This window comes from Canis lupus, chromosome 1 (genome assembly GCF_048164855.1).
Source record: "Canis lupus baileyi chromosome 1, mCanLup2.hap1, whole genome shotgun sequence".
NCBI lineage: Eukaryota > Metazoa > Chordata > Mammalia > Carnivora > Canidae > Canis > Canis lupus.
The window spans coordinates 15,977,917-16,002,044 of NC_132838.1; the positions used below are offsets into that span (position 1 = coordinate 15,977,917).

The 24,128-nt window shown below is 39.7% G+C and overlaps 1 protein-coding gene and 1 long non-coding RNA gene across 5 annotated transcripts in view; one reads left to right on the forward strand and one right to left on the reverse strand.

Moving 5' to 3' along the window:
• LOC140630875 (uncharacterized) overlaps window positions 1-10,554 on the forward strand; it is a 71,639-nt gene extending 61,085 nt beyond the window's left edge. The window contains exon 8 of the long non-coding RNA XR_012028570.1: window positions 8,991-10,554. This is a non-coding gene — a long non-coding RNA (uncharacterized lncRNA). The remainder of the gene's footprint in view (window positions 1-8,990) is intronic.
• Window positions 1-24,128, reverse strand: part of CDH20 (cadherin 20) — a 215,236-nt gene that overhangs the window by 73,041 nt on the left and 118,067 nt on the right. The window contains exon 1 of one of the 4 annotated variants that reach the window (XM_072821776.1): window positions 3,116-3,250. The exons of the other annotated variants lie outside the window; for them this stretch is intronic. The gene's annotated coding sequence lies outside the window, so the exon portion shown is untranslated. Of the gene's footprint in view, window positions 1-3,115; window positions 3,251-24,128 lie in introns of those variants that run through there. 4 annotated transcript variants of the gene reach the window in all.

The following is a 24,128-nucleotide window of genomic DNA, read 5'->3' on the forward strand; positions in this document are numbered from 1 at the left end:
TAATTGATCCCAAGGAAATAATTTTGATAGAGATTTTATTTGAATTTAAATCTATTTGTATTTATTATGCTATTCTTATTATAGCAAAAGAAAGATTAATCCAGATTTCCAGTGATAGATGATTTTAAAAACTATGATATACCTATGTGAAGGAATATCATGCAGCTCTGTTTTTGAGGGAAGATCAACAATTGGTTTGAAAGCTGTTCTAAAAAAAAAGTTTTATCAGAAAATGGGAAATCTACCCCAGAAATACCTCAAAATGAATTAATACTGAGAGTCAAGTTATATTAGAATTAGCTGATCATAGGCTGGTTATTATCCATTATTTATAGACCTCAGTTACCTTTATAGAGTGTAATGGTAGAAGGCATTGTCTTTAAGTTTGAGATTCAATATTCTCTACTCCTCCTTGATACCACCATCTTATGGCTATCCCCACCAGACCACACCCAGCCATGCGCAGATAGCCATGCATATGTAACAAGAATGCTTATTTGATCTGCAATCTCTAGCATTATTTAATTATAACATAGTGATACAATCATGGGGCAGAGATTGGTTTGATATCCTCCTCTTTCTGGGCTATGTTTATTCCTTGATGGTTCTTCAGTAGTGTTCTGTAGCTCAGTAACAGAACCATGTTTCAAGCAAATGTGTGAGGTGGTCTTAATTTGAACTCTGAATGGACTCCCCCTGCTCCCCCAAAATCTAGTCCAGTTAGTTTCTAATAGAATCACTGAATATATACTTAAGCTTGTTGTTCTTCTTAGGGACATTTATCAAGATAACAAGGGGGATATATTAAAAAGAAGATTCCCAAATGGCTCAAGCAAAATACATTGGTCTAAAACTAGCCAAGTGGAGCCCTCATGGGTTCCAGTAGTGACCATTGGGTTCATGAAGAGTGAGAACTGTTTTCAGTATAGGATCTTCTAGTCATTTCGGGGTCATCAGAACCCAATTTAGTGTCAGCATCAAGATCACTGACTAGCTTCAGGCCTGGGTCAAGAGGCACAAATCATAGGAATATGTAGCCTCATACAATGAGGTGTAAGAGGGATCTTGTCTACCAGTCCTCCATTAAAGACCTTGTACTGGATCATTTTGGCACTAATTCCTGTTTTCTGGCTATGCTATGAAACAATCACCTCAAAATGTAGTAGCTTGAAACAGCAATTATTTTACTAATTTTTGTGTTTTCAATGGGTCAGGACTTTGGATGTGTTTTGGCTAGATGATTCTGGCATGGGGTTTCTCAGGCATTTGCAGTCAAATGGTGGCTGGACTGGGACAGCAGGAGTCTGGTGTCACTGGAGTCTGCTGGGCCATCTCTTGTCTCTTCACATAGTCTCATTTAGTATGTTCACATGCGATTTCCATCCACATGGACTAATTTGGGCTTCCTCGTAGTGTGGGGGCTTCCATGAAAGCATTTGGGCTATGTATGTGGTCAGGGCTCCCAGGTGGGTACATTCTCAAAGCATATAATGCATTAGCTTTAATGACCCAACCTTAGAATCCTCTCAAGCTTCACGTCTGCTATATTCTGTTGGTTATGAGCCACTTCCCAGTCCACACACTTAAAAGGGAATTAGGCTCCACCTCTTGAAGGGGAGTGGCAAGGCCCCAGGAGAGCCTATGGGATGGGACATTATTGTGACCATGTGTAGAAAATACACTTACTTGCACTTGGCTCATCAGTCAAGCTATTCAGGGCCACTGAATTCAGTGTGGAAGAACTTTTGCATTTTCAGATGAGCAAAGGCAAGTTTTTGTATTTGGAAAGGGATTTAGGGGGTGGGGGAATAGTCATTCTTTGATTAAAAAAAAAACATATATAGAGAGCAAGTTCTGTTTGAATGGCCTAATTTCCATATCTGTTGTGGTAGAGATGGGTGTATGTAAAGGTTGGGTGTGTCTATATAAGTGATACATGCACAACTTTTGCATAAGACTGCTCAGGCATAAAAAAATAAGAAAATATGGTTCTGACTATTACTGAGTGACTGGAGAATTGTTATCAATGGATCATTTTCAACTTTAGTACAATGACAAGTAGTAAAGTAAGTTCTGTATCAAGTGTTTAATATTCATAGTTTAAGGATATTAAAGTCATGATCACTAAGTATTGGGATTTTAGCAAAGTAGAACAGATTAAAGAGATGGTAGAAAAGGATGTGACTTGGCTATAGACATGTGGCTCTTTGAAGAAGTATTAAAATATAAGCAGAGCAATAATGAATAAAATAAAATTTAGTAATATCTGGAAATAAGAACTCATTGAAGAAATACAAGACTGGTGGGTCATAGTGGATATCATTTCCTCCTAGTTTGACTTCTAAGTGTTTTCTCTTTGGGTCTCTTGCTCTGCTTATGCTAGCCATGGAACAGGTGGCATTTCCAGCCATCAAAGTAGGAACCCAGAAGTTAATGTAAGATTCCTTCTGTCTCTAGCTGCCCCAGTAACTTCTATACCTTCACCACTATAGCTACCTCCTCCGTGATGTCTCCGTTCTAATCTGTTCTATCAGCCAGAGAGATCTTAACCAGTCACTCACCTGCTAAAAGGTCTCTAATGGCTCCTCCTTTCTTAACTGATAAAACTGAACTCCTTGACAAGGTACTCAAGGACCTACATGATCTGCCTACCATTCTAGCCTCATTTCCCTTCTCTCATATTTTTTCGTTCATTAAAATAAACTACAGACCCTGTATTTTAACACCTTCATGCTTTTATTCAAACAGATGCTTTTTCCAGGCCCTTTACTTGGCAACCTCTCTTCCAGGAAGCATCTGTTAATTACGAGACCTGTCTTCTGTGCCCCCATGCCACTCTGTCCATTATGCCCGATCAGCCCACATGGTCTGCTTTCCCCACTAGCCTGTGAGTTCTCTGAGGGCAATGACTGTCACCCTTGTGTCTTCAGGATTAGCACAGTGTCAGCACCAAGCAGGAATTTAATAAAAATTGGAATAGAATGAAATTAAACAAAAAGTGAACAATGATTTAGCAGTATAACATTCTCATTTCAGTGCAAATCATGGCACTGAATATGGCAATGTTAACAGAGTAGGATCCTGAGGATCTGCCAGGTGAGACTGGGTTCCTCACCAGAGCTTTCTCCATGTCTGAGAGCTGCAACCCAAAGGAGGCTGCGAAGTGAGTGTAGAAGCTTGGATCAGGTTCAGAGGAGTCCTCAAGGCTTTAAAGATGAAACCTAACAGTGTCCAAGGAAAAGAAATTAAAAAAAATATTTTTTTTATTTTTAAGTAATCTCTACACCCAACATGGGGATTGAACTCCTAACCCTGAGTCCATCCCAGAGTCGCATGCTCTGCCAACTGAGCCAGCCAGGCACCCCAGGAAAGGAGGCTGGGGAGGAGAAAGGCTTAGGGGAGAAAAAGTCAAGGTGTAGCTCAATAATGGCATCCAAATTTTAAACATTCATTTTCACTGAAGATAGGCATCTCCTCGGAATCAGGAGCAGGGACCATGTCCTTAATCAGTAGAGGAAGAGATTTAAACAAAGATTTCCTGAACAGTGATGCTAATAAACTGGGACAGGTTGCTTATGGAAATTGAGCAATCTGCCTTTTTTTGGTCAGGGAGAGAGGACGGGCAGGAGACTGCAGAGGGGGATGCTTCCACAGACTCAAGTAGGTCTTCCAAAGGTGGAAATGGAATCCAAGGGCCATAAGGCCTTTTGCAAATTCCATAAATCAGTGATATTTTCAAATGCTGACTTTACATCATGGTAAGCATTTGCAGCATTTCACTCATTCTTGCCTAGAAGAAATGCTGAATTTATGAGCATACAATGCAAAGAACTAGCAGTCCTTCTCTCTAGTCAGTTGGTGATGATATTTGCTACTACCTATTTCTACTTTTACTTGCTGTAAAGGATCTGTTAAAGGAAAAAACTTTCTTTTGTTGTTAATGACTTGCGGATTGATCTCAGGTAACACTTGTGGCAAGATAGGATTGTTAGCTCTGCTGTCTGGAAAAATTGTGTGTCTCCATTGCTTTTATGTTGGCACTTTCCCCCCTTTCTGGTATTTAAATACTATATAGCAGTGCCACAAAGATGTTCAGATGTTACTAGTGGAAACTGCATTAGCAGTTAAAACTCCTGTATATTTCTTTTCTGTGTCAGTAAAGGAATTGGGTTTCTTTGGAATGGAAAATGCTCTTATGTATCTTTTGCAAAATTTATTATTTCTTTCTCTTATAATCCCTTTCATTTTTTCCCCTATGCAGTAAAAAATCATTAAAAGAAATGCGTATAAACTCTACAAGGTTTTGTTCTTATACCGTAAGGCTAAGAATAGTTTAACAGGAACCAATCCACATGCTTTAATCCATACGAGGGAAAAAGATTTTGTAAATGTTTCTCTTCAAAGTGCTAAAAGTAAATGAAGGTTAAAAGGGAAGAGTAGAAAGAAACCTTATTAATGGGAAATACATTCTGATAAATCAAACTGATTCCAATCTTAATAGTCAATTTAAATAATGGAATTGGTTAATAGTATCAAATTAGGATTAAAGAAGGGGATAAAAATCTATTTCCACAAGTTGTTGCAAAACAAGGCATTCACTGGCTGATGCCATATGATATCAGTCTGATTCTACTGTACACAATAAAGCATGTCCTACGATAAAATCCTTCTGGGAGATGTGTTTAATCAGATGCTTTTGATATTATTTGAATAAAAGCTACCGTGGACTCAGAAGAATCAAAGAAAAAATCTTTAGCTCCTGCAATCAGTCTTCATCCACTATGGATGCTGGTGCTCTGCACATACCCTGTCCTAATCTACTCTCCTAAGCATGAGCTATCTGGTTGGGATTTCACATTTGTCTTCTCAGAAGCCACAAACAAGTTTGTTTGGCTTAATAACCATGTTCTACACTGATTATTCATTCCTAAGCTTCTCACAAATCAAGTCAAGATAAAGATTTTTATGTTGGCAGGAATTTTAATGGACACGGGTAAGTACAATTAACAGCCATCCAATAATAATTTAAAATTACTGTCTTAGCTAGCGTCTTTTGGCTTCCACAGAACTAAATCAACACTTTCACTTCCCAGCACAGTCTTTCTATGCCATTGACCAATTTTACCAGATTTTGTGAAGCTATGTCATGGAAACAACAGACGACATGTAAAGTTTTATAACTTACTTTTCTCCTTCTTCCAGGGAGTGCACTACTTTTGCATTTTCCTGAGCTTGCCACTTTAGTCATGGAGTTCACGTCAGCTCCCACTGTCTGTCAGAACAACTTAAAGTGGTCCTCCCTCTGCCATTCTGAAATTGGTCTTTAAATGATAATCAGCTCTAAAGGAGGCTGTTGGAGGTGGGGATTTAGTCCAGTAACGTGGAGGGGAGAAGGCTGCTCCTGGCTAAAGCCTTTTTACCTCCTCTGTCAGTGCCTTGGGGTCGGAAGGCGTCCCTGGGGGGAGTAAGGCCCAGCTAGCTACCAAGTTGCTGATGCAACCTAAAGCTACTTGGGAAGGGAAGGAGAACAAAAGGCATCACTTATGTTAGGTGATTAGCGGCAAATGATGTATGGGGGTGGGAGGGAGCCTGGCGTACACAGGGAAGGGGGGCTGGCAGTTGCCCTTGTCTAGAAGGGGGAAGGACAAAGAATGCTGTCCCTGAACATTTGAGGCCCTGGGGGATTTCTTAACAGAATCAAACAGCAGAGGACTATTAGCAGCCTTGTACAGTAAGAGCTAAAGTTCTTTGGACATGTTGGCCTCACAGGCAGCTGAAAATACCTAGTGGCAAATACCTATCAGCTACTTATGTATTTCAGAAACGAGAGATAATGGGAAGGCTAACAAATTGCACGTCTTTTCCACTACCATTGCTCAGTGTTTCCAGTAAGTACATGCAGTGTCTCAGCTGAGCTGCTCTTTCAAATTATTGTTAATTAAATAATACTCCCTAAGAAATCTGTCATTACCGGCAGCCAGGAATGGGTTTGTTTAGTTTGCCTGAGGCTATTAATGCTCTAACAAACGGGCTCTTAATTGCCAGAAGAGGTAATTTTGTTGGGGGTTGTAGCTCACTCTTCCCAACAATTTTATAGTATATTTTATTTTATATCTTAAACTTTTCCTTTTTGTTTCTCTGTCTGGAGTTGTGTAAGGCCAGAGGGATCTTTCTCTAATGATTCATCCATTGAATTAGCCATTCTCCGTAATGGAAAAAATGCATGTTATTGAATCTGTAATTTCCCCCCCTATTTCCATTATGACTAAAGAGAAGCAACTAATAACGGATTTTAAAATTAACTTAATTTTCCCCTGCTCATTTCATTACTTATCCTTTGAAATAAGTGACTTTTGCTGGGAGAAATGATTTCTGGTATGTCACAGACGCAACTCTGACATTACTTCTTGTCATCTGTTTTCCTAGTAGACAGGGGTGTTGGATGGGCAGGACAATTATCATTAGATATAGTTGAAAGGGGGAAGGATGAGGGCATTCAGCTCCAGAGAGGAACATGTGCCATGGCCTAGAATTTAAAGTGACCTTATCGTCGAACATTTTCTTTCTGTTCATAAGCAGAGAATAAGGACAAATATTAAGAAAAAGTCACCTTTTTTTTTTCAGTATTATAAAAACCTCCATATGCCATTTCAAAAAGAAGTGCTATTTCAGCCTTTTCTTAAATGACCTCTTTTTCATCATAATATAATCTGTTTTTTTCACCTTTTGACCGGTACTTTGGTTTTCTAATAAAGCTACATACTTGTTTCAGAGGAATTACACTTTAGAATGCAGCTTGGTGGTATTTCATCCAACAGTTTCATTTGGTTGAATTAATGTGCAGAAGAGAGAGAGAGAGAGAGAGAGAGAGAGAGAATAGAAACGAGAGTCACATAATCCAACCTCCAAGTGTAACTTTCTTCAACTTCATATTTCAGTATCATTAGAGTAACCTTTATCTGTGATAAAAGCATAATTTAGCTGGATAGTACTAAAACACCTGCATCCACATTTTATCAGTGATTTACTGTCCTGTGGTCAAAATCGTTTCCTTTCTTCCTCTTCACCAAGTTCACGTTTTGTTGTCTGGTGTCACTTGATAATCTTTCATTCTCCTCCCCTCCCCCCACTGCAGGTTCTTGTCTCTCTCTTTTTCCCATTAAGATGTGAATGGGCAGGCATCTCAGCCAATATGTCTATATATGGCTGAATACACTTGGAGAAAAGCAGGGTCTCCTTTTGTCTGGACCCCGATGGCTGCGTGTCATTCCGCACCAACGGGCAGGGCCTCCCTCACAGTAGGAACTTTGCAATAATTGCCAGAACAAATTGAGCTCAGGCTTATCAGTTCCTTTCCTTTTTCAGTTGGAAAATGGAGGGAATGGGAGAACAAGGCCAGTTTTGACCAGTGACAATACACTGTAGAAATAGATTGGATACAGCTAGTGCCCAGTCGTGTTGCAGGCAACAGTCATGGGATATGTTGTGAGCAGGGATGATAAGATGTGACCCCCACAATCATCAAGCTAACTGAGTCTTGTTTCCCCTATACGCTCTGGGCATTCTGCTATGTATGATCTGCATATACAGCAGCAGGCAGGGGAATGAGTGAGCTTTATACACAGACAGTTGACAGATGTGAGCAAACATAGATGTGGCTGGTTGGTTGGTCCTGTGTTCTTTTTGCACACTGTGTAGACCATCAGAGGCAATATGCAGATTGTTTTACACTAGAGAGCAATGAGAAAAATAGTCTTCAGTAAGAAAATTGAATATATGGGAAAGAAATTCATTTAAAAGTCGATTATATATTTCTTCCCATATAAATTTTTTTTAAGATTTTAAAATGTTTTATTTATTCATGAGAGACACAGAAGCAGAGACATAGGCAGAGGGAGAAGCAGACTTCCAGCAGGGAGCCCAATGCGGGACTTGATCCTGGGTGTCTGGGGATCATGCCCTGAGCCAAAGGCAGATGCTCAACTGCTGAGCCACCCAGGCATCCCTCTCATACAAAATTTTTATCAGAATCTCTATGAAGTATGTATGATAAGTGATATTGTCTCTGTATCTAGGTGCACTGATATCTGATATCATATATGATATTTGCAGTGTATCTAGTTCCTTCTCTGTGTTTAGTATATATTTATGTGTCTGTGTTTGTGACATGTTTTTATTCATTCATCAATTCCCCATATATGGTTGTAGCTGGAAACTATAATGTACATATGTAAATGCAAACATGAAATTGCAGAGGTGATTTCCATTTTACACACACTCATACTCCAAAGCTTGATTCTAAATTTACAAAGTGCCACGGGTTCCCTTCTGGAAATCTTTTCTGCCTTAACGAGAGACTACACTGGGCTTGCGGGTATCTTGTGCATCCACGGATGTGTATGGTGTCGTCACTACAGGTCAGTTGGGAAGCAGGGCTTTTGACAAACTGGGCAGCCAGCCTGGTTTAGCAGAACTGCTAACACAGCCAGGCCACCTGTCTGTGTGACAGCCCAGCCTATATTTTTAAAAATATTGCTATTTAAATAAACATTTGTGTGTGTGTATGTGTGTGTATGAGAGAGAGAGAGAGAGAGCAAGAGAGAGGGAGTGAGAGCCCCCATTCAATGGGGTTAAGCTTTGCTCAGCTGCTTCCAAAACAACTGGAAGTAGACAAGACAAGGGGCTACAGCCAACTGAATGGCTTTCCATCTGCCCTCTGCTTTGCTTGGAAATAACTAGCCAGACCAACGGTTTTTGCTTTGTTCGGCAAAACCGTTTTTTTTTTTTTTCCTGGTCTGAAGCAGAGGCTGACATGAAACAAACATGGCATTTCCTTTTAAAAATTGGATTCTGAAATTGGCCTTATCCTTCCAGAAGCACAGTGCCATTGCAGTTTCTTCCCAGTTTTGTAAATGTCATAAACAGTTTGCATATAAAGCTCCAGATTTGGAGGCAGTTACCACATTACGTTTTTGTGATTTTTTTTTCAGGGAGGTGTTTGGTTTTTGGTGGTCATGAAGGGATACACTGTGATGCATGGAAGTGGTTTCCCTTGTACAGAGAGATGAAGAAAATGGGGTAACGAATGATAAAGAACATGTTTGCCAGCCTTTTATTAGCAGTTTTAAAGGAGACAAAAATGTGAAGTCATGCAAATGTGACTTCTTGAAGAACTTCATTAGCATCACCCAGAAGCTATAGTTTACAATAAATGGCCACCGGGGGCCCCCACAGGTCATGGCTCATGGCCAGCTCCTTGCAATTGAAGTGATGCTTACTGTAAGGCGAGTCCCCTGGACACGATGTATGAGGTGTGGATGACAGTACATTATCTAAGCCAATTGCGCTGTAGTGATTTGAAATCAGAAGACTTTTAATGGAGCAAGCAGGGGGAAAAGAAGCTACTGGAGGAAAGCAGTCCATTAAGGTCTCCTGGCAGAGACACCGCATACGCTTATCTTTAAAAGGAGAGGTAAGGAAAACATTTTTAGAAGAGAGTCACCAGTATTCTTTACTACTGTGCTCTCCTCCTCCCCAAACACATACCCCCACCCACGTGCACACGCATGTGCATGCACATGCACCCCTACACACAAATGAAGCGATTGCCCTCACCCGTAAAACCTTTAGCATGTCTTGATGTCTTGAATCTTTAGAAGATGTAAGGAAAAAGAGCTGCTTTAGGGTGAAATAAGGATCGGAGAATCCTGCCTACCAAGACGGTCGTTTCCATCCTGCACACATGTGATGAAAAGGTGAGCTATGTAATTTTAACTCTGTTTTACTTTGAACTTCTGATGGAATCATGGCTGTTCTCACAGACACAATTACGGCCTATCAACTTAATAATGAGAGCGATCACTGAGGAGGGCTGTATGCTGTCTACATGATCGGATTCTCCAGAGGAGGCAACTGGATGTGACATGCAACCGGATCGCCTGGGTTCTAATCTCAGCTCCACCGTTTAATTTGGGCAAACACTAAACATCTATGTGTTTCTCTGTCCACGTGTACGAAATGGAGCTGATGGGCGTGGGGGGCACCTGGGTGACTCAGTGGTTGAGCATCTGCCTTTGGCTCAAGTCGTGATCCTGGGGTCCTGGGATCGAGTCCTGTATTGGGCTCCCCGCGGGGAGCCTGCTTCTCCCTCTGCCGGAGTCTCTGCCTCTCTCTGTGTGTTTCTCATGAATAAATAAATAAAATCTAAAAAAGAAATAAAAAGAAATGGAGCTGATGGTAGCTGGTTTGTGTATCTGCTGCCTAAGTCATTGAATGACCTTGGCACAGTGTCTTTAATAAATATTAGCTATTAGTACTACTGGGAGAAACACCACGGCCGTGGGAACAGGCAGATTGGTTTACATTTACCTCTGATATCCCCCCCCCCCCCAAATTATTTCATCTTTCTGAGACTTAGAGGGTTTTTCCAATCTATAGTGTTACAGGGTTGCTGTAAGGATGAAATCATCTCCTGTTTGCAATATGCAAAGCATAGTGTATGAAAAACATAAATAGCTGCTCAGTAAAGTTTAATTCTTTCCAAAAGTAGAAAAGACAATACTCCTATGGTTGGTACAAACTATAAAGCCTTTTCTCATAGTTGTTTGCATCTTTTTTTCTGAGTTTCTTTGGGGTGGAGGAGGGGCAATTAATCTATCCAACTTGGGATTTCATATCCGTTTTTAGTTAGGAGTGGATATTTCCCTAAAGGCATTGAAGTTGCAAGTCCTATATTTGGTAGATAGCAGAAAATGGACACTTGTAGATGAGTTGTAATGTTCTGCCTGTCAAAAGGACACACTATTCTTGACTTTTTTTTTTGAAAAAAAAAAAAAGCAAAAACAAAACAGACCAAAACACCATAAACATTCTTCTTCACTGTGTCTGTGTAGAAACTGTCAGGTTCTCAAGAGGAGAGAAAGGAAAATTATGCCACAAAAGTCTCTCCAAATATAGAAAAAATGAGAAGCATATTTTCCAATGAAATAATTCGCACATAATTCTAACAGTAGAATCTGACAAGGAAATGTTAGCAATGTGTCTCCCAAATGGCAGACTCACCATTATGTATGGCACCTCTTATTCAAGACTGCCCCAGATGTCTTTTAGGGTCCCTGTGTAGCATATGTCTGTCTTGTTTAAGAACTGTCCCTGGCTCAAAGCCTGGGACCCTTCTGTGGACTTGTTCATAACAAAAGGCTAAGTCCCTCTCCCAGGCTGAAGCTGTTTGAGTCAAGGTAGGCTAAATACCTTCTGTTTTCTGGGGATGTGGACCTGGGATGTGCAGGGAGGAATAGGATGCTGTATCCCGCAGAGGCTGTGCAAAGGAAGACTGGCAGGGAAGAGAGAGACTCAAGAAAGGCACAGGGCCTTTCTCTTGGGAGGCTGAGCTGTCTCAGCCTCCTGTCTTTGGATATCGTGAAGTGCTACCGTAATCATGCACTCATTTCCCCCTTTTCCTAAAAACTAACTTGAGGAAACCAGTTTTGGTTCTGTCAGACCAAAACTTTACTAGTAGGAGTTATGTCTGTCTCATGGAAAACTGGCCTCAAGTTGTGGGAAAAATAGCTTTGAGATTTTCATAGAGTTAATCCTCTTCCCCACCCCCTCAATTGTTTTGATCACCTTTATTAATATGAGCACCTTTATTAATATGATGACCTGCAGAAGGTAGAGTCATAACAAGATGGCCTTGGGATAATGGCAGTGATGTCATGAGCTACATATTCTGTAACTTTGCATGATTAGAACATTTCATGGAAGGATTTATGAATACTAATTTTTTAAGAAGCATACCATGATACAGCATTTAAATAAAACAAAATTTCTCTTGTAAATGTTGGGAAATAAGTTTGAATGTTTTAAGATAACAAGGATAGAGGTTTTTTTTTTTTTTAATATGGGTAGACAGTTACTCAGAGTTGTTTACAGATTGTGAATCTTGTATTTGTATTTATTTCAAAAAGTGATTCATTACTCTTCAAATGGTGAAAAGAACTGCTTGCTGCTCCTAGGGAATATGTCTTTATTCAGCTTTGTATTGTGTAAGTGATGAGTACACCTGCTTTTTAGGGCAGATCCTCATGTATGTGGGTGGGTTACTGAGATTTTTCTGTAGAATTAGAATGAGGATAGTTTTTATTGACTTTGCACTCAAACATCACCTTCCATCTGTTTTCTGGGTGCTTTGATCTAATATGCTGTTCAAATTTCTCGTTTTATTTCAATGTTAATTTTTAAAATGAGCCATTAAAATTCACCTGATTTGATAACAAAATTCCAGGCCATTAATTTTTTCTGAACATTAAGTATAATTTTATTTCTAAAATATGAAAATTTAAAGATGTTTTGGAAATCAGATGTCAGTTACTCTTGCAAACCTGGTAACTGAACAATCCAGGTTCTTATAGCCATTTATGTTTTATTTTCTTTACTGTGATGGAAAATATTGTGCATTACTAGCAAAAGGTCCACACAGCCAGAAGATGGGGTTGTGCCATTCTTTGTAGGAAAATGGCAGCTGTAACTATCAGATGCAGATTTATGGTTGAGAGAAGTCAGCAGGCTAAAGGATGAGTACGGTTAATAGATTTGGTGTTCTTTGTTTTTTATGCCTTGTTTATTTAGTAGCTGTAGGAGTACACATGTGGAGAGTAATGAGTGCCAGAGCCTGTTGACAATGACCCGATTTTCAACTTCAGTTTTAAAAAACATCAGGTGATGTTCTTGGGCAACCAGGCCAGGCCAGTGAGCATCATGATGACATCTTCTTTAAGATTTACTTAGGAATTGAAGTTGTCTGCTGTGACAAGGCTTATTTTGAAATGATTGATTCCATTTGTAGATATTATAATTTCCTAAAGTTAGTTACAAATCAGAATTAGTGTCCTACAGTGGTAAATGCCATTGAGGATTTTCTAAATAGGTTCAGTGGTTCCATAGACATTTTAGCAATTCACATCCAGCCCAGGATGGAGGTTCCAGCAGCTTTCATTACAACCTCAACTTCAACTTCAGCTCTGTGCTTGGTTCATGAGTGTCTGCTTTCAAGTAGGAGGGCTCTGGCTCTTTTTCACTCTGGTGCCGATATTTCCTCCTGGTCCCAGATGTCGATAAATGGGTGTGATTGCTTTGAGCTCCCATGTGGTGTCAAGGCACCACCCACATTCCCTTTGTGCCAGCAGGGACCTGAATGAGGATAGTTTTGCCAGGCAACAGTCAGCTCCTGTGTGCTTCATGCCCTGGCTGGTGTTGCCAAACTGCTAGGGTCGAACAGCGTGTGAATCAGAGCATCTATGGTAGGAGATATCCCTGGAGATTGCCTGGTCTTTGCTGCTGTATAAGGAGGACAGAGGGAGGGGTGTTGTGTGGAGCTGGTGGGGAGTATCAGGGTTGAGGGCTGCAACTGCGTTAGCACAAGAAGATCCATGAGGAAGGTGACACTTCACCCTGCAGGAAGATGTTAAACTTGTTTTACCTTGTTAAACCAGTAAACTGTTTTTCGTTCTTCCCTCAGAAAAGTCCTTTGCATTTTTTTTTTTTTTTGAAAGTTAGGATAGTTGACCATGCTGGCTAAGCAGAAAACTCTGAGCTTATATAAAGCATATAATGATGTTATCAATAAAATTAAAAAACCGAAATTACCGTAGTGGTACATATTTAATTATGCACGCCTCTCACTGTGCTGTATGGTAATAACGGCTAGCAAATCACATAAACCGTGTAGCTGGTGTTACTTTTAATAGGGAAGGGAACTAATATTTATTGAACTCTTAATATCTGCTGGGCTCCATGCTGGGTGCTTTACATATGTTATCTCATTTAATATGTAGCTAAACAAGGCATTTCCAGGGTCCACCGTGGCTGGAGGAAGCAGAGGCTACACATCCAGGTCCTTTGGAAGACCCAGGATTCTTTTCTTTGTCAGAAGCATATATTTTCCCAGTGGTCCAGGATCCTTTGCCTTCTCCCCAGTTTGAGAATTTGGACTTCCTGGGCCCTACAGTCTTAGCTACAGTTGGATGCAATGAAGACATGGCTGCTTCCTTCTGTATCTTGTCTCACCTTCAGGTTTCACTAAGGGCTGGGAGTTGTGCTCCAGCCTGCAGACTGGAATTCTGTTTGAATATAAGGAAACACAACCCAAAGCAGCTCCTTCTCTGAGTTTGAGGGAGTGTGAATAGGAAACTGCTGTAGTTCTCAGCTCTGCTCTTCCTCTTCCATGAATAGTCTCATGAAGTGAAAGGAAGAAAGCCAGGTGGTGTGCTTGAAGAGGAGGCCCCTCCACACCCCTCCTATGCCCTTCAAAATATGTTTATTGACAGTACCTGATATTTTACTACCTAAAGTAAAGGGAGTAGAGAATTACTTGAAAGTCTGATAACAATCTTGACTCCATGTCCCAGAAAAATGTACCTATGTTGACACTTCAAGTGAAAACTACTTGGTTTGTTTATTTATTTTTTAAAAGATTTTATTCATTTATTCATGAGAGACAGGGAGAGAGGCAGAGACATAGGCAGAGGGAGAAGCAGGCTCCCTATGGGGAGCCTAATGTGGGACTCGATCCCAGGACCCTGGGATCACGACCTGAGCCAAAGGTAGATGCTCAACTATTGAGCCACTCAGGTGCCCTGAAAACTACTTGGTTAAAATATTCATACAAACCACCAAGGAAAATCTCTGGGAGGGGGACGGGGGGAGCAGTAGGGAGAGTGCATCTTATTTCATTCTTCAGTAGGGTTATTTTATCATCTGAGTACCTGAGATGTGCTTGAGGTGACAGGAGCTGATGAGAGGAGGTGGGTGGTAGTGATAAAAAATTATTTTGAAGTATGAGCCCTTGATGAGGAAGGGAAGCTCTGTTGGGGCAGGTGGTAGGGCTTATAGAGAGGGCCTTGGAGGGCCATCCATCAGGGTGGTCCATGGGCCAGTGGTGTGGTCATTGCCCAGGAGTTTGTTAGAAACAGAGGATGGCCCTTCCCCAGATATACTGAATCAGAGGCTGCATTGTAACAAGATCCCACGTTCAAGTTTGAGAAGCATGGATGTGTATCAAAGATACCAGCATAGGAGTAGGGAGTGGGCATTGAGATTAGAGGAAGCCAGAGAGCAGGACTAGGACTGATGCAGAGAGGTGCCTGTGAAGGTACCTATGAGTGCTTACAAGGGAGAGAAAGAGAGCTCGCACAGGGGAAGAGACAATGGAAAGAGACCTTGAAGTGGTACCCCAAGGGGAAGGTGGGCATATCCAAAGTCTGGAGAAGAAAGTCAGGGACAGACTGTAACAACAGTTGTTTACTATAATCTGTTAGGTGCTGAATGGTACATCATAACTTAGCATCGATTATGTTTTCTAAATACTCACTGGTATCAAAGATTTGTCATGCTAAATTATTTATAGAGTAAGTAACTTTAGGACATCTTCTATCTCTTCCCCTTGATGAATCTTTTGAACTTATCATTACCTTGTTTTCTTTGGCACATTACCTGTGCCACCCAGGGAGATGAGTCTCTCGAAAATCTCAGGGGGTCTTAAGTCATCAGCTCCTATCTCTGACATGCTTTGGATGCCCTTTTCTCTTTTCTAAGAGGAACTGTATCAAATACTTTATCAAATACTTGTTGACACATTACATTAGAAACTGTTGCGTGATTTCTGACTGTTCCTTTGTTTTGTGAAGGCACTTGAAAAGAAGTTAGAATTTTTGGAGCAGAAACAGAATGATACTATGATTTTGGTAAAGTTAGAGTCTACATTCCCTCACTGAGAAAATCCTAGCCACATGGTATGGGTTGAATTGTGTCCCCCTCCAAAAAAATCCTAACCCCTGGAACCTGTGAATATGGCCTTATTTGGAAATGAGATCTTTAACAGATATAATCAAGTTAAGATCCGCCCATTAGGGTGGGCCCTTAATCCAATATGACTGATGTCTTTATAAGAAAAGAGAAGACACAGACACAGAGAGAAGGTGGTCATGAGGATGTGGAGGCTGCTATAAAGCCAACAAACTCTTGGGGCTACCAGAAACTGGAAGAGGCAAAGAAGAGTTTTCCTCTAGTGACATGGAAGACTGTGGCTCTGCCAACACCTTGATTTTGGACTTCTAGCTTCCAGAATTGTGAGATAGTAAATTTCTGTTGTTCTCAGGCATCTAGTTTGTTATGGCAGCCTAGGAAGCTAATATACCACGCTTAAATATTTTTCTATAATTAGTAATTTTGATCTAATTTTAAATAGGGTCATTAGTTTCATATACCACTATTTGAGATGGAATAGTCATTAGAGTCATTAAAGAAACTAAAACATTTTCCCAATTAATACTAAATTCAAATCCCCTGCTCGTTCGTATAGGCACTTGCATAATTTTTATATGATCTGTATATGCTGTGGTTCAAATTTACCTTTTCATAAAATGATGAAACTGCTATTTTTCTTTTAGAATTAAAAACCTCATTTGTGTACCTTAGAGAAAACAATGTAAGTTAACGATGTCCTACACCTCGTTAGCACTTACCTGAGATAGTCTAAATAATTTTGATTAAAAAATATCAAAAAGTGTATTTACTCCTAAACCAATGAACTATTTGAGAAAAATGAAAAACAAGTATTTAAATATTGTCTGATGTTAGTGGCTGGTGGTGTCTAAGATATTACTTATTGAAAGAAGTGGCAAAACATGAGAACAACACAAATGGCTAAGGAAAAAGAAAACTCAACAAAATAGCTAATGCAATACTAGACTATATGGTCAAGGGATGCCAAAGTCTCAAACCTATTTTGAGACCAGAGGCAGTCTGCCCTGCAGATTACCTTCAGGGAAGTCTGGTGTTGCTGCCCACGTCACTCCCATGGGTGGCTGCCAGGTGTGAAGGCCAGGTCTGTGTCAGACTCAGAGAGGGAAGCCAGTTCTGAGACACCATTAGCTGGGTAAGCAGAGCCTTTGTGGTGACAGCTCCTTGTTTACCTTATGACCTCCCTGTATGCAGGAGTTTTCTGTGACTGGCTCCTCCTCTTAAATGAGGTGTGTTCAGGATCCTACTACGTTTTGTCTCTTGTCTGAATGAAAGTTAGCATCAGTCTGTTGTTTTGAACTCAGTGCCGGGAAGAGTAGTTACAAAGGTCCCCAGAGTAGTTACAAAGGTCCCCTAAGATGACTGACTCTGAGATGTGAATATCAAGGCAGAATTATATCAAGGTTGCTTGTATTTATTCTTTTCCTAAACAGTTTCTTGACTTTAAAATGCCTTTGGAATTTCCAACTCAAAATTCTAATCCCTTTCAGTGAGCTCAGTCTCCATGCAAAACTTGCTTCCCGCTTGCCAAATTGAAAGCATCTGGATGGAATACTGAATTTAGGTCATTTTTTTTTTTTTTCCCAATTTGTCCTTCTCTAGAAGAAAGGAAATCAAATCCAATAACATCACGCAGAGAGGAGGGTAGAATGGTTCCAACAAGAGCTTTTTCTTTCAATAGTTGGGCTTAAGTGTGTGACACTTCCCTGCTTCCCTGTCTCTATCTCTCCTGCCACCAGATCTCAGTGGCTGATTTGATTTTTAAAGAGTTGCAGCTTTGTACTTTCCATGATCTCTATAGCACCACTGTCTGCTGAGGGGAATGACTGGAGTGTAGCACCATTGTCTGCTGTGGGGAATGACTAGAGTATTCCTGATGTTAATTAGTATGGACTTTCCCATCTTTCCAGTGGAGGCTCTGGGCTGAGTACAAACAAGGCTTCTCAGACTCTCAAGTACATATGATGCATAGGAGTCGTGGAGGGTCTGGTTCAGGTGCAGACACCTGAGACACTACTGAGACAGTAGTCTCAGTAGTGCAGACACTACAGAGACACCCAGTAGCCTGGGGTGGGGCTTGAGCTTTTGCATTGCTGAAAAAGCTTGTAGGTGCTGCAAACAGATGCTAAGTGTTGGACTACAATTAGAGTAACAAGGAGGTTGTCCTCCTTTAGGAATTGTGGCTCTATCTGGCCCTATCTCTCTCAGAACTTAGAAATTTCTGGGCTTGATATGTTAAATGCATTAGGATTTAGCACATGGATGTAATTCCACCATTTCCCCTTTCTCTGCTTTATTTCTTTCCCCCCACTAAGTGCACAAATTAAGTTAAAAAATCAGTGCACACAGAAACTTGCCATTATAGGGGAAACATTTCTAACTGTGTAGGGAGAGGGGAAACAAGGGAAGATGTCTGTCTCCAATGAACTTGCATTCCATCATGAAAGAATTCAGAATATAATTGTATCAGAGGTGATAGAGTTTTATTAGTATTTACTTAGCACTAAGGTAAGTAATAGAATGATAGCAGATTGAGGCATATTTAATTTTTAGCTTTCCAAGTGCTCTAAATAAAAGAGATTATACTAATATGACCGAAGCTATTATATCCACAGCAGCACTTAAGACTGATAGATATAATGTTCCACTTAGGAGCTATCATGGTACAATTAACTGGATGGTATTAAAAAGAAGTTTCTTAAAACACTTAAAGTTGTAAAGCAATTCTGAAATAGATCTGTGCTTCTCAAGTAAATACAAACAAGGACTGGAGTCATTTTAGTGGATAATAAAAGAAATCAACAAGCCCAATTCCAGCTCCCAGTGGATGAGATTTAAAGCAACAAATCTATGCTACTTTATGCAATTAACATAAAATATACTTAAATTTGGAAGATTTGCTCTGCCATCACCTTCCCACACAACAAACACAAATCCCAGGCTAATTTGGCTTCATTAATTCACATACCATTGCAGGGCTGACTTCGGGTCTCAGATGCTTATGCACAGTCTACCTTCAAGTTAAGTTACTGCATATGGGCCCTTTCGCTTCTGTTCGGATCCTGAAGGAATCACAGGTTACAGACATCATGAGCCTCTCAGCCTGATTCTTCAAGCCCGAGGGCGGCTCTATTGATGTATGCAGAATCAAAGAGGTTTGTGGAGAACAATTTTTTGCCTCTCATCTGGCAGAGTTCAGACCCAGATGCTTTGCTCTGAAAGGGAGGGGGCTTTGGTAGGCGTCATGTGGAAAGATAATTTCCAAGATGTCTCTGATGGGCTACTTTCCTGGTCCCCCTCATCCCCAAATATTGTGGGAATGGACCTAATAAATCAGAATTGAGGGCTAAATAAATCATTGACAACCTAAGGTATTTTGGAATTCTTTTTGAAATGGATATTTAGAATATTTCACTATTCTTCTTACCTAAGGAAAAGCCTATTCTGAAATAGAGTAAATAATAGGTAATATGTTGGCTCAATATAATAACAGTAAACTAAGAGCGTGGGGGAGTGTGGATGACAAAGGAAGGAGATTTTAGAGCATGGGAAGGCAGCTAGGTGGAGAGGATCTGATACCAACAACAGGGCTGACAGAGGGAAAGAGAAACAGACACGGAGAGAAGATGCAAAGAGGCAGAGCCGAAAGGCATTCTGTTGTGTTTGTTTAAACACTTGTGTTATGCACTATGTGTGTTTTTTGTACAAGCGTTTGAAGGGAGTCTAGTTTCTTTGCTCACAAAAAGAGTTGACTGAGAACCCAGATTGTTCATTGGAGGATCTGCATTTTAAAATGTTAGACAGAGGAGAGGCAGCAATGTGAGGTTGACCAGGAAACGGCAATAGATTGCCCTGCAGTGGGAGCTCCGCTTCATGTTTTCAGTGTTCATTTAGCTCTAGAAAGAACTCCACTTCCATCCAAATAGTTAAGATCTTGCCACATAGGTTATATATTCTGCATTCAGTATTCAGTATTTTTTGTAACAGCCCCAAATAAGAAAAGAAAAACCCAAACACATTGCTTTGCCATCATATTTGATCTTTCCAACTAGTCTGTGAAGTAGATGGTACGGGCATTAATTCTGAGGCCATCTAATGAAAAGGCAGATAAGGAAACAGACTGGAATTTAATTGCCTAGGGAAAGTGACCTCGTGAGGAAGGATATGAGTAGTAATATTCATAGTGGCTGAACGTGGCGTAGCCCTGCCACTATGATATCTTGGGCAAGTAATTTAACCTTTCTGTGCCATAATTTCCTCTTCTGTCAAAATGGGAGGATAATAAGAATACCTGACTTTCAAGATTCTTGTCAAGCTTAAATAGAATAGTACAGCGAACACTTAGACGAGTGTCTGACAAAACTCTTTTTAAATGCTGGATAAATGCTAGCTATCATTATAATTATTAATGCTAGACTAAGCTATTCAGACCAGGTTTTCTGGATTCACAGCCACTGCTTATTTCAGTAAGCCATGGTTAGGCAACTGCCGAAGCATCAGTGGATAATCAGAGGTCGCCACCTCTTTTTAGATTCTGGGAATGCTTCGCAGACAAGACTGATGTTCTACAGTGGAAGCAAGAACAGAGTTTCAGGGAGAGCAAGGATCTGTTTGGGAGAATCTGTGATTGGAAGATGTTCTGCCAAAAATGGCTTTATTAAGGGGTCTTTTTATTTTTTTTATTTTTTTATTTTTTAAGGGGTCTTTTTAAATTAAAAAAATTTAATAAAAAAATTTAAAAAAGATTTTATTTAGTTAGGCACGCTGGGAGAGGGGCAGAGGGAGAAGGAGACAGAGCAACAGACTCCCCACTGAGCACAGAGTCTGATGTGGGGCTTGATCTCACCACCCTGAGATCATGACCTGAGCTAAAATCAAGAGTGAGATGTTTAACTGACTGAGCCACCCAGGTGCTCCTCAAAGGGCTCTTTTTTTTAAAGATAGACTGTTTCCATTGTAAAATGTCTCCTACCCAAAACCTGTGGCTAAAATTGTCTTGCTTTCAAGCCATGTTCTTCTGAACCTGGTTTTTGTTTTTTAAGTGTTATATAATTACATAATTCTGTTAGACATGAAAAGCTTTTATATTTGAAACATAAAAGCGACTCTATTAAAGTAGATTAGGAGTCTTTTAAGCATTAAAGAGATTTGGTTTGCAGGTCTTACCTACCAAATAGGAAAAGTGCATCATCTAGTGGTATTTTTTTTTCTTCATCTAGTGGTATTACCCATGAATAACAAATAAAGACAATACTAGATCTGGGAAAACTTCAGAGAGGTATTCCATAAATCCTATGGAGAACATAGAATACCCAGGCCAACTCATCCTTTACATTTGATGACCTGAAAGAAGGGAAGAAGAAGTTTGAGCCTACTATCATTGAATGCACTAAAATTTATTATTTTACAGCCACTCAGATCCCACACCCACCTTGGAGCAAATGAGAGGAACTACATGAACTATGTATCGCCATACATACATACATACATACATACATAGAGGATCGAGGTTAGCAACTTAGTGTGGAATGGGGCCAATCCAAGCTGAAAGCTTAATAAATGATAGGGTCGTAGTAGTTCGTTTTTTAGAACTCTGCGGGGTAATTTATAGCAAAGAGGGGTCCAGCATTTAAACTCATGTCAGTCTGTTTAAACATTTTCAGTAATTCATTAAAAACTCTAAGGAATGCTCATCATTGAGATGATATTAACTGCACAAGTTATGTAACAAATGCTAATTTGAGATAAAATTAAGAATAAAATTAAATGGCATCTTTTTGATGCCATTTAGCACAGAAATATGAGTTTTGTTCTTAAAGGTAACATTTTGGGGTTGGTTGATTTGTTTGCTTGTCTAACTCAAGTTCTCATAACCACATTCCCACGTTTGACAACTAATTATATACTTGTAGAATCTCCTAGAAGATGATAATATGGCCAAAAGAATATTAATAGTATAATGTAACCGTCCATTGATTTTATAATTAAGCATATCGAAGAAACCCAAAACATGGAATAAATTACTCAAAAGCTGTGTCATTATAAGATTATTTAAATATGCATATTCACATTTAAAAAGAAGAGTTGACCTCTTTTCCAAAAAATAATTTCATTAATGCCTCCAGAACCTTTATCTTGCGAACTGTCCTATTAAAACTTTTACCCATCAATCATACTTTTTAATTAACTACAGACTTTATTTAGGTTTCCCCAATTTTTCCACTAATGTCCATTTTCTATTCCAGGATTTAATCCTGGATCCTACATTGCATTTAATTATCATGTCTCTTTAGTCTCCTTCAATCTGTGACAGTTTCCTGAGCTTCCTTTGGTTTTCACGATACTGACACTTTTTGAAGAGTACTGCTTAGGTATTTTGTAGAAGGCCCATCAGTTTGGATTTGCATGATGTTTCTCAGATCATACCTTTTGGTGAAATTCTCATACTTTTCTAATGGAAATAATAGAACTAGGACCTGGAAACAACCTTAGAAGCCATGTTATTTATTTAGTCCATATTCCTGATTTCATTGGCATTGAAAGCAAGTCCTCTGTGGTTTAAATGACTTCCCCCAGTTCAGTTACAGGGCCGGGGTTAGTACTCAGTTCTTTTATCACACACCTGAACCTTTTTCAAGGCACCATGAAAATGATCCCTCTATATTTGCCCAGCCAACGCCTTAACACATAGAGACCCACAAACCCTGATGATGCTGTTTATGCTTCTGGTACAGCGTTCACATAGTATGGAGTTAATACAGTTCTGGTGGGATTGACGTGTCTACCTGGACTGTTTATAAGATGATTTGAGGTGGCTTATAATAAAAGAACAGATAAAATATGAGATTCTACAGGATGGTTATTTGAATATAATGTGATTGGCAAATGGTCCTGGTGCTGTACCCAGGACCATGAATGTTTGTAGTGGCTTTATTCATAATAATTCCTAAATGGAAACAACCTAGATGTCCTTCAGTGGGTGAGTGGTTAAACAAACTGACACATCTATATCATGGCATACCACTCAGCAATAATATATGCAACCATTGATATATGCAGTACTGTGGATGAATCTCCAGAGAATTATGCTGAGTGAAAAAAAGCCAATCCAAAAGGTTATACACTGTATGAGTCAGTTAATACAGCATTCTTGAAATGCCAAAATTATAGACCTGGAGATTGGACTAATGGTTGTCGGGGGTTAAGGAATGGGTAGAGGCAGGAGATTAAGTGGATGTGCTCTAAGTGAGCAACATAAGGAATGGTCTTGATGATGGAAAATGTCTGTACTTTGTATCAATATCAATACCCTGCTTGTGATCTTGTGCTATCATTAAAAGAAGTTACCATGGGGGATGATGGTGGAGATGCTAAGTGGTACACAGGGTCTCTCTGAATTATTTCCTACAACTTTATGTGAAGCTGTATTTATCTCAGAATAAAAAAAATAATTTAAAATTAGACATAGCCAGATATTAAAGAGGGGAAATGTTTCTACCACTTCCTGAAATTTTTTTTTGTTTGAATTTTTAAATCAGTAGATATTCATGTATTATTAGGGCACTATTACCAAAAGGGAGAGGGAAGGAGAATGTAAAATCGGGTGTGCATCTTAACGAAGAAACTGTTAAGACATAAACTTGGCTTTGTGCTGCCTTTTAGTCACAGCCAAGAGGGAAACATGTTAAGTAGAAGAAAAAAATACAAGAAATTCAAGTGCTAGTATGTTTGTAATGCTAATATTATTTTCATATTCTACAGTATAGAAAGGATAATTATTAGAGATGGCATATTTGTACTTGTTTGTATATGGCCATTCCTGGTACTGATAAAACATTTCATGCTTTAATGCTGGCATTCTAGAACTCTCCTTCTAACAACTCATACTTTTCTTTCTCTAGGAAAGGAATTTTAAAGAAAATAACCATAACCAGTTTCTAGGTGGAAAAAATTGAGAATTACCGGGAGGATGGTAAAAACTGAACAAGGACCCAGCCATCGTCCTGTTAGAATTGGTTTGCAGCTATTCTTTTAAACTTGGTTTTTCATGGAAGAGGTTTTTTTTTCTTTCTTTTAAGATTTTTAAAATTTATTCATGAGAGACACAGAGAGAGAGGCAGAGACATAGGCAGAGGGAGAAGCAGCCTCCCTGTGAGGGGGCCCCATGTGGGACTTGATCCCAGGACCCCAGGATCACGACCTGTGCCAAAGGCAGATGCTCAACCACTGAGCCACCCAGGTGCCCCTTTCAAGAAAGAGTTTTGAAATCATTCTAACTAGTAGTATAACATCTATGATAAATAATTTTTCTCATTTCCATATATATTTTA